Below are 12,706 nucleotides of genomic sequence, written 5' to 3'. Positions count from 1 at the left end.
TTTTTTTTAAGGTGCAAGTAACAGATGAAACAAGAGCTAAGAACGGCAAAAAAAAATTGACTTGCCTTTTTCCTGTGCAGTATTATCTGAGGAAGGAAAAAAAGAGAAAAACAATTGAAAAGAAGCCAATGTTTTAGGGGAAGGTTGGTATGGATAAAAGGTAAGAATGAGAAAAGATGGAATTTAGGTAAGATAAAATGACAGTTTTTTTTTAAGGTGCAGGTAACAGATTAAACAAGAACTAAGAACAGGCGAAAAAAAATTGACTTGCCTTTTTCCTGTGCAGTATTATCTGAGGGAAAAAAAAGAAGAGAAAAACAATGGAAAAGAAGTCAATGTTTTAGGGGAATATTGGTGTGGATAAAAGGTAAGAATGGGAAAAGATGGAATTTAGGTAAGATAAAATGACAGCTTTTTTTCAAGGTGCAAGTGAGAGATGAAACAACTAAGAATAGGCAAAAAATAAAATAAAATAAAATAAAATAAAATCCCCAATTTTTGACTTGCCTTTTTCTTGTTTAATCTTATCTGAAAAAAAAAGAAGGAAAAAAGCATCTCATCAAAATGTGGGCCCAATGTAAAAAAAGGAGAGCAGAAATTTGAAATCCTTCTGTAATTGACTCCATAAGTCAAATTGACCAAAGCATAAAGGTATGTTCCACAGGACATCTTGCATTCAGAGTTATTGTTTTATTATATCCCACAATCTCTATCTCCAGTTCCTGGACCAAAGTAGCAAAGACAGATAATGACTCAAGGAGAGGAGGTAGAATAGGGCTACAAAGGCAAACAATATCAATGGTTCATCTTTCAGTGAACGTTCTCCTTTTTTTAGGGTGGAGGGAAACAGGCACACATACATGAGTCACATATTTAGCAAGTCATAAAGAGGTCTACAGTAGCAGTACTCATCAGTCTAAAATGGTATCTGTAACTGTAGTTTTATGAAGGTTGCTCAGTATAAAGAAGAGGTGTGTTACTAAGTTCATTAAACTTGTAAACAAAAAATGACTGAAAACCATCATTCGCAAAACAAGGTTGTTAAATTTTGGATGTTTATAGTATTATATTATTAAAAAATCTTTTAGAAGTATCGTAGGACTCTAGTTTCTCATGTCATTCACTTAATTCAATATCGAGAAATGTGTTATATATTTCCTTAAAAGTCTTTCTACCAAAATAAGTATAGATTGCTAAATTAATAATTATTTCAGAATAAAAATGAAGGAAAAGATGGAACAATTAGTACAGTATGAAAGAAAATAAAGCCAAGGAATGCCATGTAAATGTTTGTTATTTAGGGTACTTGGGTGCTATGATCAAGGGCAATGGAAGAGGGAGTCTAAACCTCACACTGGAACCATGAAGGATATCTGAGTTTACATAGTCCTTGACAGGACTATAGACCAAGAAGCTTCACTCAGAAAGAATGGAATTTTAGCTCATCTCCTAAGGTTTGGGGAGATATCAATTGCATGTAATGGCCTTTGAACTTTGAATATATGGCAGCTGTACTAACAATGGATAGTTTTCAGAAAATAAGTACAGAGTGTAATCATGTACCCATCAGTCTCTTCTTTTTTGTTTTATAAAATGCACACTGAAATTCTGGCAAGACTCTACAGAGTAGAAGACAGTACTTATAGGGAAGGAACATCTGTTCTGAAAAAATAAAGGGATGGAAAAGAACGAGGGTAGAGGGTAGGAAAACAGAAATGGAGACAACTTAATATAGATGATGCTTATGAAGCAAAATAACAGACATTGAAGGGTAGGGTATGCCAAAAGATGGTGTACAGATTAAAGGAATATGAATGACTGTGAGGAAGCAGTCATTTAGAAGCATATTGGAGTATAAATGTTGTCAGAAAATTTACCAAAATGCAAACCCTGATCAGAAAAATAAAGTGAAAAGGTCCATAAAAGTGTTAGAGAGCAGAAAAAGAAGGAAAATATAAATTTAATGACAACTCATATGCAGTATTAAATATACCAGGATGTAGGCCAACCCACAAAATTCACACACTCATGCAAGTACACAAACACACATGTACACATGTACACAGAGCAGCTGAAAGTTACCTTTTTCAGGAGAATATTGGTTATGAATATAAAAGAAGAAACAATGAATTTACTTAGGAAAAATATCTGGAACAGTTGTAATAAAAAATGTTTCTGACATGGTTTTATGTAATTTTTGCAAAGAATTTCTTTAAAATGAAAAGGATAAAAATGAATGAACTTTCTGAATTGAAAAAAAATTATTTCTTCCTATTATTATCATACAAAAATTATGTTGATCCCATTCAAATTGTTTAACTTTCTAATTACTTGGAGGTTAACCTTCATAAATTCCTTGACTGCTACTAAATATAGAGTCACTGCTTATTATTTTGGTAGCACTAGCTGTACAGTAGCCACACTCGCTGAATTAAAGGAGTCTGAACCACTGCTAATAGAAAAAATACCAAGTTAGGTTCCTGGGTGCTCATTTTCACAAAATTTTCTACAACTGAGTAAACTATAACTTTTAAAACATAGATTAATATTTAAATTGATGGCTAAAAGAAGTTCATTTTAATTAAATCACATGAAAAAAGGAAATGATGCTCTAGACATAGCATATGGGGATTGAAATAAAATGGCTGGGCATATGTGGGACAAACTTTCACATTAGTTCCTGAGGATGCCAATACTTTATAAATGTATGATTAATAAAATTTACACAGTAGGAAGGGTCTGTTAATGCCAGTTTAAGCAAGTGACAAAGAAGTGATAACTGGGGAAATTGAATGAGAAATAAAAATGGTGAATTTCACTTGAAAAGACAAAATAATGAGACAAAACTCTATAAAAGTATGTATAAAGACTTAAAGACAAAGGTACCAGAAAAGAAAGAATCCATGACTAGGTAAGCAAGGAAGATGCCTTTATGTTGGGGACTTGACCTTTTTCTCCTCACATGAAAAAGGAAAAGAACTCAAAATGCATTTAAAATGATAATCCAATGTGAAGAAGAAACAAAGAAAAATTGGAAAAACTTCCATACTTTACTCTGTGGTTCAAACATAACCTAATTTTTTGTAAGATTTGAAGAGCTTTCTAGAAATCTGGGAAAAGATTGTTTTACTTTCATTCACCCTTTGAGGTTAAAGGAATCAAGATAAGAAATGACACTGGGGAAGGAGATAGAATAGAACTTCCTCTTGGATAAACAATGTCTGTCATTAGTCCTGTATTAAACCTTCTACATTTTTCAGAATAAATTGCAGACTCACAGTTTTGCACAAAAGAACAGCTTAAAAAGAGGTGAGGAAGCAAAGACAAAAGGCATTCATTTTTCAAAAACAATGTATAACAATAGTCATATGAATCTTGCTACATGCATTAAAGAAATATATTCCTAAATTCCATTCCCTTTGAAGACAAAATTATAATAGAAAATTTCATTAGAAGAGAAGGATGTTAAGTTTAAAATAACTCTATTCAGATCAGATCAGATCAGTCGCTCAGTAGTGTCCTACTCTTTGCGACCCCATGAATTGCAGCACGCTAGGCCTCCCTGTCCATTACCAACTCCCAGAGTTCACTCAGACTCACATCCATCGAGTCAGCGATGCCATCCAGCCATCTCATCCTCTGTCGTCCCCTTCTCCTCTTGCCCCCAATCCCTCCCAGCATCAGAGTCTTTTCCAATGAGTCAACTCTTCGCATGAGGTGGCCAAAGTACTGGAGTTTCAGCTTTAGCATCATTCCTTCCAAAGGACACCCAGGGCTGATCTCCTTCAGAATGGACTGGTTGGATCTCCTTGCAGTCCAAGGGACTCTCAAGAGTCTTCTCCAACACCACAGTTCAAAAGCATCAATTCTTCGGTGCTCAGCTTTCTTCACAGTCCAACTCTCGCATCCATACATGACCACTGGAAAAACCATAGCCTTGACTAGACAGATCTTTGTTGGCAAAGTAATGTCTATGCTTTTAAATATGCTATCTAGGTTGGTCATAACTTTCCTTCCACGGAATAAGCGTCTTTTAATTTCCTGGCTGCAATCACCATCTGCAGTGATTTTGGAGCCCAAAAAGATAAAGTCTGACACTGTTTCCACTGTTTCCCCATCTATTTCCCATGAAGTGGTGGGACCGGATGCCATGATCTTCATTTTCTGAATGTTGAGCTTTAAGCCAACTTTTTCACTCTCCACTTTCACTTTCAACAAGAGGCTTTTTACTTCCTCTTCATTTTCTGCCATAAGGGTGGTGTCATCTGCATATCTGAGGTTATTGATATTTCTCCTGGCAATCTTGATTCCAGTTTGTGTTTCTTCCAGTCCAATATAGTGTGATATAAACAAAAGAAAACAACAATAAAAACTGCAACAAAGAAATTGGCTACATCTGATGGGAGGAGAACAGAAATACGGAATGCTTTTGTAGCTTACTCCAAGTTTCAAAGTGACCAATATTTTTTAAATTGGAAGCAAATATTTCCAAAGGACATCTTGTCAAACAGGGCAAAGGTGTATTACACACACACACACACACATGCACACACACCACCTGATGCAAAAGTTATAGAGATGGAAAATGACACTATGAGGTAAAAGATTTCTTCTGGGATAAACAACATCAGTCATATATGTTTCACTGGACTTTCCCCTTTTTCTCAGAATACAATCCAAACATGCACATGTACATGAGTGCTTAAAGTGCTTAAGAAATCATGAGCAAGCCTACAACAAAAGCATCCATCTGGCTAAAACTCTATCAATAGCAGTAGACCTATGAAGTCCTTCATGCATTAAAGAGGTGTATTCCTTAGTTCCATCTAATCTGTAACCAAAAATATAATTGAAAATTATCACTGTAAAAAGAAGGTTGTTAAGCTTTTAATGGTTATATTAGTGCTTCATTAAAAAAATGTATATATGTATATGTATATATATATACATATATATATATATATATATATATATTTTTAGGAGTATCCTAGAACTCTAGCCTCTTGTGTCATTCACACAAAATTTCAAGATGGAGAAATATGTTATAAAAAATCTTGCTCAATATATAACCTTCCACAAACACTTAAAAGTTATTGCAGTGTGACAAATTAATAATTATGTCAAAAAATACAAGAAAAAGACAGTAAAATTCCTATCGTATGAGAGAAAATTAAGCCAGAAGTGGTATGTAAAATATCTGTGCCTGAGAGAAGACTCTAGTGAATGGTCTAGGGTATTGACCCTAAAGCCCACATTAGATCTACAAGGTATACCTGAATTTGTACTGTCTTTGAAAGAATATCTCAGCAAATCTAGAGTCTAGTCTTAAAGTTTGGAGAGGTATCAGTGGCATATTAAAGACTCCTTGAATTTTGAATACATGACAGAAACCCTAAGTTATTAAAAGTGTACCAGAAAATAAGTACAGAATGTAAGCCACATGCTCATCAGTCTCATCCCCTTCATCTCACAAAATTCATAGTGAAACTGACAAGGATCTGGATGAGAGAAGAAGACAGGGTATATAGGGAGGGAATATAGGAAATGAAACAAGAAGCACTGAGAAAGAATCAGGTTAGGGTAATAGATGGAAAGAATTTAATATGACAGAAGTCCATAAACAAAAACATCAAGGAGAGAAGAGTAGAGAATAAGATAAAGTGTGAATGAAAATTGGGTTTATAGATAAACAGAAAAGGAATGTTAAAAGAACCAAGAAAGTAGTTGTTTAAAGCTTATTGGAATAAAAATGTTTTCAGGGAAATTTATCTAATTTTTTCCCAAAGATTAAATGAAAATTTAAAAGAAAACATGCAGGTAAGTATAATGGGATTAAAGCACCAGGGAAATTCAAATTTAGTGAAAAATTCACATAAAATGTTAAATGTAGTAAGATTTAAACAAGTGCAAACACATACACAAATGTGGTGATATACACAATGTGCCACAGTTTCTGACAGCTTCCTTTGGTTTTGATCAAAAATTAAAGGAAGAAAAAGATCAGTCTTGCTAACTTGAGTAAAAATTTCAGGCATATTAGTGGTGATGTTTACCATGCAAAAATGTTCTTGAATTATTTGGACACTACATGGGCTGTTATTGTTTGGTAGATTACCTTTAATAAATCCTTTGGCTGCTACTAAATATACATTATTAAGTCTCACAATTATTGTAGCTATGTTGCATAAAGTATCCACAAACAGTGAATTAGAGGCTACTGGACTGCTTCAAGAGAAAAATGCAGGGCTTGGTTCTTAGGAACCTCTGTTTACACTTTGTTAAACAATGATGACATGATTTTCTTTCTGGAGAACTGCTGTATTAGCCCATGGCAAAATGAAGCTCATCTTATCGTGACTGCCTTTTCAGAAAAAAAGGTAAACATGTGCCTATGAAAGCAGAATTGGTTAAGAAGAGATGAGGAACTAAGGAGAAAAAGAATCACTCATTTGTTCAAAATAGTATATGTAGCAGTGCCTGCATGCATTAAAGAGGTAATCTGATTTTTCTCTGCAGATAAAAATATAGTGAAAAATGTCATTAAAAATAGGATATTTCATTAGAACTGATTCAAATGTATTCTTTTTAATGGCTGAGTAATACTCCATTGTGTATATGTACCACTGCTTTCTTATCCATTCATCTGCTCATGGGCATCTAGGTTGCTTCCATGTCCTGGCTATTATAAACAGTGCTGGTATGAACATTGGGGGTACACGTGTCTCTTTCCCTTCTGGTTTCCTCAGTGTGTATGCCCAGCAGTGGGATTGCTGGATCATAAGGCAGTTCTATTTCCAGTTTTTTAAGGAATCTCCACACTGTTCTCCATAGTGGTTGTACTAGTTTGCATTCCCACCAACAGTGTAAGAGAGTTCCCTTTTCTCCACACCCTCTCCAGCATTTATTGCTTGTAGACTTATGGATCGCAGCCATTCTGACTGGCGTGAAATGGTACCTCATAGTGGTTTTGATCTGCATTTCTCTGATAATGAGTGATGTTGAACATCTTTTCATGTGTTTGTTAGCCATCTGTATGTCTTCTTTGGAGAAATGTCTATTTAGTTCTTTGGCCCATTTTTTGATTGGGTCATTTATTTTTCTGGAGTTGAGCTGTAGGAGTTGCTTGTATATTTTTGAGATTAGTTGTTTGTCAGTTGCTTCATTTGCTATTATTTTCTCCCATTCTGAAGGCTGTCTTTTCACCTTGCTAATAGTTTCCTTTGATGTGCAGAAGCTTTTAGGTTTAATTAGGTCCCATTTGTTTATTTTTGCTTTTATTTCCAATATTCTGGGAGGTGGGTCATAGAGGATCCTGCTGTGATGTATGTCAGAGAGTGTTTTGCCTATGTTCTCCTCTAGGAGTTGGTATACCTGTGGTGGATTCATTTCGATATTTGGCAAAACTAATACAATATTGTAAGTTTAAAAATAAAATAAAATTAAAAAAATAGGATATTTAAATTTTAATGGATAATTTTGCATCTTATGGAAAATATTTTTGAAAGCATTGAAGACTATGGTTTGTGGCTTCATTCATATAAAATATCAAGTTAAGAGATAAAAAGTTCCTAACAATACAAATCTTTCCACGAATATTTGAAGTACTTGCAGTTGACCAAATTGACAGTTGTGTTAATAAAAGTAAGGAACAACGAATTAAAATTATTCTCTTCATATATAAAACAAATTGGAGGGGAAAATGGTGAAAAGTATTTTAATACTTGGAGTAGCAGATTTAGGGCAGTGTAAGAATGACCCTCAAGTTTACATGTGACCAATGAATGATTTCAGATATTATTCAGGTTTTGAAGACCAGAAAGAGAGTACTATGGGAGAAGTCAACAAGCAAAATATTGCCTTAGGATGGCAGAGATCTGGATAGTGCAAGGCAAGGATGGTACATTGACTGAAAACTGGTATATGATTAAGACATCAGGAAAGTAAGGATTTTAAAGTCTTTTGGGAATAAAGGGATGCCAAAGATACTTTCCAATTTTTAAAAATTTCATCTGTAAAATTCAAAGATGTGTCAATATAAATGTCAGTGGAAAGAAATACACAAAAAATTCATATTTGTTAAAAACTGTATGTAAATTTAAATAATTAGGATACAGATAAACACACAAACCCCACTCATTTACACCAACACACACACAGGCACACATACAGTGTTTGAAATTTCCGTTTAGAGAAATGAATAGTATTCAATAAATGAATAAGGAAAAAAGGAATACATTTTTGAATTGAGAAGACAAAACATTTTTTTTTTTTGTTAAATATCTGATGAAATTATTATGATTCCTTTCAGCAATATGTTTGGCCTGGAGAATTCCCTGGACAGAGGAGCCTGGAAGGCTACAGTTCATGGGGTTGCAAAGAGTTGGACATACTGAAAGATTAACACACTCAGCAATATGTACTCTTTTGTTACCAACTTTTTTATCTTTAATAAGTGATTACATGTTGTTAAACATATCAATAAATACACAACTGTCCTAGAGTAGTAGTTTTGCCATATAAAATCACCAAACACTGAATTATTGGATCCCAAACAACTGTTCTTATAGGTTATCACTTTCAGGTTCATGGTGCCTCTTTCCACATTTTAGTCAACTGATTAATACGTAACTGTATTTTATGAGAGTTTGATTTTAACTCATTCCTCAATGAAACTTACCTTCACAAAGTAAAATAAAGGGAATGGAGATGAAATAATAAGTGGCAGTGAGGGAGCTTTTAAATTAAATGAATGAAAATATCTTGGACAAAAATTTCAAATCAGAAACTTAAAAATGGCAAAATTTTATAGGTAAGTTAGTACATATATACACTTTCCCAAAAGGAAAATATCTACATGAATTACACAGATGGGACAAATCAAAGCAAAAGTGATAGAGCATTGAATAACAAACGAAGGGGGCAGACTTCAGTTGAAATAATCATAAAATGAGAAAGAATGATGTAAAGCTATACGTACATTGCAGCTGAGGAAGATGATTGCTGAGAGTTGAAGACTAAAGTCAAGGAAACAAAAGAAACATGACAAACTGCAAACTGTGAAACATTAGTGGGACTTACATTTATCCTGTTCACCCTTATCTGAAAAAATAAAAGGAAGAAAGAGCCATGTAAACCAAACTAAGGCACAATGTAAAAGGAGACAATAATTTGATTCCTTTCCATCATTTACTCATTCAATAAAAATGACCTCCCTTGTCTAAGAGTTGGAACCTAATGTTCCAAAGGCCATATCACTCATGTGAGATAATGCTGCTTTTTATTCCCTCATCCTTTGTGGCAAAGGAATAACTATAGGAAGGGAAATCAGGTAAAGTGAATTCAGTTTATCCCAGTTTATCCTCTGGGATAAGCTGAATAAATACCATATATGAACGCACATACCACTAGACCATTCAGGTATGACCTAAATAAAATCCCTTATGATTATACAGTGGAAGTGAGAAATAGATTTAAGGAACTAGATCTGATAGACAGAGTGCCTGATGAACAATGGACGGAAGTTCATGACATTGTACAGGAGACAGGGATCAAGACCATCCCCATGGAAAAGAAATGCAAAAAAACAAAATGGCTGTCTGGGGAGGCCTTACAAAAAGCTGTGAAAAGAAGAGAAGTGAAAAGCAAAGGAGAAAAGGAAAGATGCAAACATCGGAATGCAGAGTTCCAAAGAATAGCAAGAAGAGATAAGAAAGCCTTCTTCAGTGATCAGTGCAAACAAATAGAGGAAAACAACAGAATGGGAAAGACTAGAGATCTCTTCAAGAAAATTAGAGATACCAAAGGAAACATTCCATGCAAAGATGGGCTCGATAAAGGACAGAAATGGTATGGACCTAAAAGAAGCAGAAGATATTAAGAAGAGGTGGCAAGAATACACAGAAGAACTGTACAGAAAAGATCTTCATGACCCAGATAATCACAATGGTGTGATCACTGACCTAGACCCAGACATCCTGGAATGTGAAGTCAAGTGGGCCTTAGGAAGCATCACTACGAACAAAGCTAGTGGAGGTGATGGAATTCCAGTTGAGCTATTTCCAATCCTGAAAGATGATGCTGTGAAAGTGTTGCACTCAATATGCCAGCAAATTTGGAAAACTCAGCAGTGACCACAGGACTGGAAAAGATCAGTTTTCATTCCAATCCCAAAGAAAGGCAATGCCAAAGAATGCTCAAACTACCACACTATTGCACTCATCTCACATGCTAGTAAAGTAATGCTCAAAATTCTCCAAGCCAGGCTTCAGCAATATGTGAACCGTGAAATTCCAGATGTTCGAGCTGGTTTTAGAAAAGGCAGAGGAACCAGAGATCAAATTGCCAACATCCGCTGGATCATGGAAAAAGCAAGAGAGTTCCAGAAAAACATCTATTTCTGCTTTATTGACTATGCCAAAGCCTTCGACTGTGTGGATCACAATAAACTGTGGAAAATTCTGAAAGAGATGGGAATACCAGACCACCTGACCTGCCTCTTGAGAAATCTGTATGCAGGTCAGGAAGCAACAGTTAGAACTGGACATGGAACAACAGACTGGTTCCAAATAGGAAAAGGAGTACGTCAGGGCTGTATATTGTCACCCTGCTTATTTAACTTATATGCAGAGTATATCGTGAGAAACGCTGGGCTGGAAGAAGCACAAGCTGGAATCAAGATTGCCAGGAGAAATATCAATAACCTCAGATATGCAGATGACACCACCCTTATAGCAGAAAGTGAAGAGGAACTAAAAAGCCTCTTGATGAAAGTGAAAGAGGAGAGTGAAAAAGTTGGCTTAAAGTGCAACATTCAGAAGACGAAGATCATGGCATCTGGTCCCATCACTTCATGGGAAATAGATGGGGAAACAGTGGTAGATTTATGTTTTTGGGGGCTCCAAAATCACTGCATTGGTGATTGCAGCCATGAAATTAAAAGACTCTTGCTCCTTGGAAGGAAAGTTATGACCAACCTAGATAGCATATTTAAAAGCATAGACATTACTTTGCCAACAAAGATCTGTCTAGTCAAGGCTATGGTTTTTCCAGTGGTCATGTATGGATGCGAGAGTTGGACTGTGAAGAAAGCTGAGCACCGAAGAATTGATGCTTTTGAACTGTGGTGTTGGAGAAGACTCTTGAGAGTCCCTTGGACTGCAAGGAGATCCAACCAGTCCATTCTGAAGGAGATCAGCCCTGGGATTTCTTTGGAAGGAATGATGCTAAAGCTGAAACTCCAGTACTTTGGCCACCTCATGCGAAGAGTTGACTCATTGGAAATAACTCTGATGCTGGGAGAGATTGGGGGCAAGAGGAGAAGGGGACGACAGAGGATGAGATGGCTGGATGGCATCACTGACTTGATGGACATGAGTCTGAGTGAACTCTGGGAGTTGGTAACGGACAGGGAGGTCTGGCGTGCTGCAATTCATGGGGTCGCAAAGAGTCGGGTACGACTGAGAGACTGAACTGAATTGAACTGAACTGAATATTCATATGAAGCTTGCTACATGAATTAAGGGATATGTACCCAAGTTCGATCCGACATAAAAGCCAAGATACAGTTGAAACATATCATTAGCAAAGTAAGATGTTAAACTTTGAAACTTGAATTGCGTATTGAAAAAAAACTTTGGAATCATCCTAGGAAAATAGCTTTCCTTGTCATTCGCATAAAAAGTCCTGAATTTTAGATATAGTATATGTGAGTTTTTCTTAATATATAACATCCTTGTATATTTATTGAAAAGACATTGCAGTTTTTATAACTATTAATTATGTGGATAAAAAATGTAAAAGTATAAAAAATAAAGTAGATAGAAAAAGACAGAAAAGTACTCTAAAATATTTTAAAAACAGGAATATTTGAGTAATACACTCAAAAACAGTAAAAGCATGTGACTCCGTCTCACAGTTAATCTAACAGTGGATGGCATCAAGTTTTATAATATCTTTAACAGGAAAATGGGAGGAGAATCTTCATTATCAAATTGGAAATCCTCTTTTATCTTAAACTTGGGAAGGAATTAATAGCATAGTAATGTCTCCTTCAACTTTAGAACATGTTAAGGTCCTAAATTAACTGACAGCTTTCAGAAAACATAGAATGGTAAACCGTGTGATGGTCAGTCCAATTCCTTTACCTCAGAAAATCAAAACAAGTTTGGTAAGTCCTGGGCAGACAGACAAAGGCAATATGATAGGATGGAAATGGAAAAAGTGTAATGAGCAAGGGTGGATGGAACATAGGTAAACAGCAATGAAAAGAATGAAATAAAAAAGAGGCTCATATCCTAAAATTGCCCGGAGGTGAATGGACAGCCAGGTGAAAAGTGAGTGAGATAAAAGGCCAGAAGATGTTCAAGACAACATGAAAGCAGGCAATGGAAGAGTTACTGGAGTGAAGAGTTACAAATTTACCAAGTCTTTTCCGAAGATCACCTGGAAAATAAAATGGAAAGCTTCATGTAAACACCATGGAATACAAACACGAAGAAAAGTGAAATATTTTGAAGAAACCAAAAGTAATGTCAACACTCTCTAGATACACTGAAACACACTCACCCATGCACATTATGAACACAAAATAAACTCACCGACAATGGCTGAGAGCTCCTCTGTTTTATCCGGAGAATATTCTGTGTTAAGAAAGAGAAAGAGTTGAGCTGTAGGAGTTGCTCAAAAAATGGGCCAAAGAACTAAATAG

The sequence above is a fragment of the Bos javanicus genome, chromosome 23 (genome assembly GCF_032452875.1).
Source record: "Bos javanicus breed banteng chromosome 23, ARS-OSU_banteng_1.0, whole genome shotgun sequence".
Lineage (NCBI taxonomy): Eukaryota > Metazoa > Chordata > Mammalia > Artiodactyla > Bovidae > Bos > Bos javanicus.
This window is presented reverse-complemented; position numbering follows the sequence as displayed.